At 45.6% G+C, this 5,347-nt stretch overlaps 1 protein-coding gene and 1 pseudogene across 1 annotated transcript in view; one reads left to right on the forward strand and one right to left on the reverse strand.

The window, feature by feature from the left end:
* CHD1 (chromodomain helicase DNA binding protein 1) overlaps window positions 1–5,347 on the forward strand; it is an 86,897-nt gene that overhangs the window by 5,590 nt on the left and 75,960 nt on the right. The gene's annotated exons all lie outside the window — the stretch shown is intronic.
* Window positions 1,489–1,770, reverse strand: LOC112547969 (annotated as a pseudogene).

Raw genomic sequence — 5,347 nt, forward strand, 5'->3', positions numbered from 1 at the left:
CTTAATTGCATCATGGCCCCCTTTCCCTGATTTTTTTTTTTTTTTTTTTTTTTTTCTTCTTCTTCCTAATACTAACGCTGATGAATTGTCATTCAAAGTCCCTGTAAGAGTATTCTCACAAGCATTTGTGTGGTGGGTGATATGCTTGTTTTTTGTTTTGTGTGTTAATATTCTACACTAATTAAACTAAATCAATTTATCTGAAATTCCCTAGAAGTGATCTAATGCCAGAGTGAGGTGTCTGAGTATGGGTAGTGCTTTCATAGATTGTAAGGCTGGAAGGGACCTCGGAAGATCATCGGGTCCAGCCCCCTGCACCAAGCAGGAAAGACAAATGGGGTCAGGTGATCCCAGCAAGGTGCCTGTCCAGTTTCCTCTTGAAGATTTCCAGGGTAGGGGAATTGTACCACTTCTGGAGGGAGCTTATTCCACAGTCTGGACACCCTAGTTGTGAAGAAGTTTTTCCTAACATTGAGCCTGAAACTGTCTTCCAGGAGTTTGTGACCATTACTTCGAGTTTTCCCCAAGGGTGCCCTGGTGAACAGTTGTTCACCGAGCCCTTGATGCATGCCTCTTGATGTAGTGGTAACCTTTTTCAAGGTTGAAAAAACCTGAGACATTTGAGAGAGATTTTAAAGTAGAAGAGTCCCTTTTGAGGTGCACCTAATTAACGTGGTGATGAATATCCCAAGACTTGCCTGAACCAGCTACCTCCAGATTTATTTTATTTTATTTTAGTAAGGTTGTGTGGTAACCAAGATAGTCCAGAAAATGAGAGAGCCAAGAATTTTTTTTATGATAAGCTTTATTGGGCTAACTGTGTAGTTGTGAGAGCTATTGGACAAGCTTCTGTGTATGAGATGCTCTTCCTCAGTCCTTTAATTCTGTTGTATTCACTAAGGACCGATGTTTTTGGCTAGTGCATTAGTTTACCATATTTACTCAAATATAAGACAAGGTTCCCCCACTCCCCCCCCCCCCCCCCCCCCGTCAGCATGGGGGGGCGGGTGGAAAGCCCCCTGTCTTGTATTTGCATGCCAGCAACCCTTCCCCACCCAAAAAAAAAACTTATTAAATACATTAGCTATCATTAAAATGCTGGTAGAAGCAGGCACGAAAGCCAACTAGGAAGTTGATTGGGCTGGAAGTCTTGGAGTTTAGATGACCCCTAGTCTTGCTTGCTCCTAGCCAAAAGCCCAAGAAGCAGCTAGGGAAAATTGTGAAAACAGTCCCCCATTGCCACAAAATTGATGGGAACCTTTTGTGTGTGTGCGTGGCCCTTCAAATAAATGAATAAATAAGTTCACGTCCCCCCAAAATGGGCAGTTGCTCCCCAGGATGGAACGAACACCAGGCCAGGAGGTACTGCAATACTGCACTCAGAGAGGTTGGAGCAAGCATCCTCCCCTGGTACCAAAAATGCTGATGGGAACTTTTTTGTGTTTGTGCCCTTAAAAACAGAAAAATGAACGGGTGTTTTTTCTGCAGGAAACTAGTACTGGGCCTGGAGGTACTGCAATACCATGCTGGCATTTTGAGGGCCAGAGCTAGCCCTGACACCCTCCCCTGGTGCCAAAAAATTAATTTATTAGAAAATGTTAAAGTTAAGACAAGTTCAAAGAACAATGAAATACAGAAAGACCCAAGTTGGGGGCTAAATAGTAGAGGATGGGGGTAGTGGGTGGGAACACAACTGAATTACATATGAAACATGCAGCCAGCTAAGCCCAGGTGCTACATTTGTTCTTAGCCAAAAGGCTTAGATGCTGATGAGAACCTACTGTAAGGATAAGCTAATGCAGCCCGTCTGAATAAGACATAATACTCATGCTCACTCCCTCTCAGCACAAACTCTTTTTCAAGTCCTGGTGAATCACTACATCAAATATATTTTGACTTCCTCTTCACACCCATAGCTGAGCAGTGCCTTTCTTTCCTGATTCCTATGATTTCTGTTTATACATAAGACTTAAATGTGAACAGCAGAGACTCCTGTGCCCAAAAGCTTTCCAAGAACTTTTTTCTAACTATTCAGTTGGTCTAATAAAAGATATCACATCTACTCAAAGAGCTTTGCCTGCCTATGTCCTTAGACCAACACGGCTACAATCAAAAACCTGGCTGTCATGACCCAAAAGGCATGATTGTGTGTGTGCTTCGGCACCAGAATTATCCCCGCCAAGTTGCAGAGCATTGCACGGGAGTGTTTCCTGTAGCAAGAGGAAAGGTGCAGGGACGAGTTTCCCGCCTTTTCTGCAGCTTCTTTTGCAGGGTGCATTGCTCATGTTGCGAGAGGAATGCACGGTGCAAAAGAGTTCCTGCCACCGATATGCAAATTTGTTCCCCGTGATTGGCTAGTGCTAAATTATTCACACATGGCGGCTAGCGATTGGCCTGTTAGCCGTATAAGAGGCTTGAGCAGTTTCCGCCCAAGCCGAAGAGGACTCCACATCCATCTCATGGGGACTCTGGGTACACGGCAGGGTAATAGAAACCCTGTGTGAGATCCAGAGGAGCTTGGCGGCCTGATCCACCGCCCACCTCTTCCTGTCTTCGAGCGCGACTTTTATAAGACGTATTTACGATTTCCATTTTGGTGGCTCGTTCACCCAGAGCATCCGGAGCTCTGCACCGTGGAGCCTAGCAACCTCCACGAGACCGTCTGTGTTGTCTGTCTGTAACCGCAACTCAATCAAGTTTTCCAGCCTACACCACTGCCATCTCGGTGTAAGTTAACAATCTTTAAAACTACCACTACGCGTTTGTGCCTAATTCCAGCTCGACGGCCTTCCCTCTCCAACCCGGCGTGCCCGGGCTGCTGGCCACAGCCCGCGTGCAGCACGAAAAAGGGCTCGGGTTGCTCCCGGCCCACACACTGGCAAACATCACCAAACTTCTGTACAGCTGTCATCCCATCTCTCAGCCTTTTGCACATGATTAGTATAGTCCCACTCTCTGTAGCGTGGAGATGCATGTGGCATTTCTGCACCTCATCTGCATGTAAATTTTTGGAGGGTCCCAGGACTTGTGACAGGAACACCTGGTTTCGGTAGCAAGTAAGGGATAATTAGCACGTGGATCCTTTGTTGGGGTAGGGCAGGGCAGGGGGGCATGGTATTTGGAGTACATATACTGAGAAGTGCTGGTCTTTGAGGTCACCACCATGGCTTGAAATGCTGTTGACTGTTGGGGTCCAACCCAATGAACGATATGATCAGTCCTTTTGGCTCTGAACTAATAACATGTACATGTACTGGTATGAAAGTAGGTATGAAAATGGTGCTCAAAACTGTTTCTGGAGTACCTGTGATGAAATTTGCAGCAGTCAGGGTTGGGGCCAAAGCCAGCCCCCTCAGTCTGCAGTTTCTGCCCTCCTCTCTGTCCCTTTCCCCCCTCGCATGCAACTTCCACATTGTACTTGGGGAGGAAACAGAGCCTGAGCAGGGTCTGACAGTAAGCGAAGGCAGAAAGGCTGCAAGGGGAAGAAATTGTGGGAGCAGAGTGCAAGGGGACCACCTGACACCACCCCCACCCCCTCCACTTTTCCATGCTGTAGTAGTGGAAAGGGAATGAATTCAAGACAGTACTTCAATAATTAGATTCTATACCTGGGAAATTATAACAAATTTATGTATTCTTCATATATAGAATTTAATTGGGGGGGGGGGATAATTTTATATTCAGGGTCATCTTGTATTTGAGTAAATAGGGTAATCTAAAGTTTATGGTAGCTTTTGAAGCTGTATTTGGTCAAAGATTGTGGTCCCTGGATATCTGAGCCTGAATTTAGGGTAGATGCTCTTCTCTATTTCCTGGAAGCTAACAAACCTAATAAGAGAAGGAGACAAGCAGGCAGGGGTCCACATGAGTATGAATTTGTAGGAGAAAGCAGAGGAAAACATGGAGCGGGTTTCATTGTAGAATTTCCAAAGTATGTGGTTGGGGGATATCTCTCAACTCTGCCACATTTTCTTTGGAGAAAAATTCAAGGCAGAAAATGGCTTGAAAATCCTTCCTTTTAAGGGTAGCAGAAGGAAAATTAAGAAATTGTTTTTTTTAAATTGAAAGTATGAAAATGTCTGCATAGTACAGGATACTTAGTGTGGCCTTATGTACTTGGTATAGGGAATGCTAAACCTTGTATTGGGATACGTGTAAGTATTCTTATCAAAATTTCAGAAAAGTTGCATTTCCTAAGTTGCATTTGATTGTAATGTTTCTGTAAACTCTCAGAATCTTATTGCAGATTCTACCAAAGCACTTGGACTTAGGGCCTCCAAAGGAAAGCAAAAAGTACAGTGCATTCAAGTGCATTTTTTGTTGGGGTTTTGGTTTATTTTTAATAGTACTTCAGTGGCAGCTCAGGTAAATCCAGTTTCTGTATCTAGTCTATCTGTATTTACTGTCCCTTACTAGACTCAATAGTTTATTCCCCAAACCCAGCTTTTGCTTCTGAGCATCTCGTAATGCTGGCGCCTCATAAAACATCTCGAGCTCAAGTGTGGCAATTCTAAACTGTTAGTATTATGAACAGCCCTCTTTCTTGATCTTGAATAGTATGCCTCTGCACAGTTTTTCTGCTTTTAGTTTCTTCTGTGTGAATTCAGGCTGCCCTTCTACATGCCAGCAAATCTACTTCCTAGTCACATGTTCTGTCAGTTGACCTTTGCCTTAAAAGTAACCTGTAGGGAGAGAAGATGAGCCCAGCACTCTCTTTAACAGGTCAGTTTAATCTGTACATAAGGAGTTTTATACCTTTATTTTCTTTTAATAACATCTCATAGCCATTTAGCTCTCTCCTTTTTTATTTTTTTACATTCTGGTCTTTATTACTGTCACAGCGGGGTCCTTTAGGAGAGCCGTGATCTCCTTAAGGCCCTCTCTCCATGCCAATTCGGCCCAAGGGCACCCTCGATTCTCGCCCACCATGTCTTTGATGTTTAGTAGGTTCGGGAGGCTGCCTTGTGTCTCCTTGGGCACGTAAACTCCTGGACCCCTCGTGGGTCTTATCCTACACCCATGGGTGCCTTGGGGCACCCTAGCCTTATGGGCTACACGTGGCTCCTACCACCCCTAATACCACGCCCCAAGCCTCGCTGATGTACTAGACGTTGGACTGTCACCATAAACATATGCCCACTCTCCCTCTCTCGGGCCTTCTCTAATGTGTTGCCCTTCTCGGGCCTCACCGGTCCTTTGAGCCCACCGCACTACTGCCCTCTCTGGTACGGGCTCACGGCGCTGCTATCCCCTTTTCGGGGGACAACCGCAGCACCTTGCCCTTCTCCTGGGGGGCTGTGCCACTAACCCCTTCCGTCGGGGTCCACCGCAGCACCCTGCCCCCGTC

This window comes from Alligator sinensis, unplaced genomic scaffold, assembly GCF_000455745.1.
Source record: "Alligator sinensis unplaced genomic scaffold, ASM45574v1 scaffold1067_1, whole genome shotgun sequence".
Taxonomy (NCBI): Eukaryota; Metazoa; Chordata; order Crocodylia; family Alligatoridae; genus Alligator; species Alligator sinensis.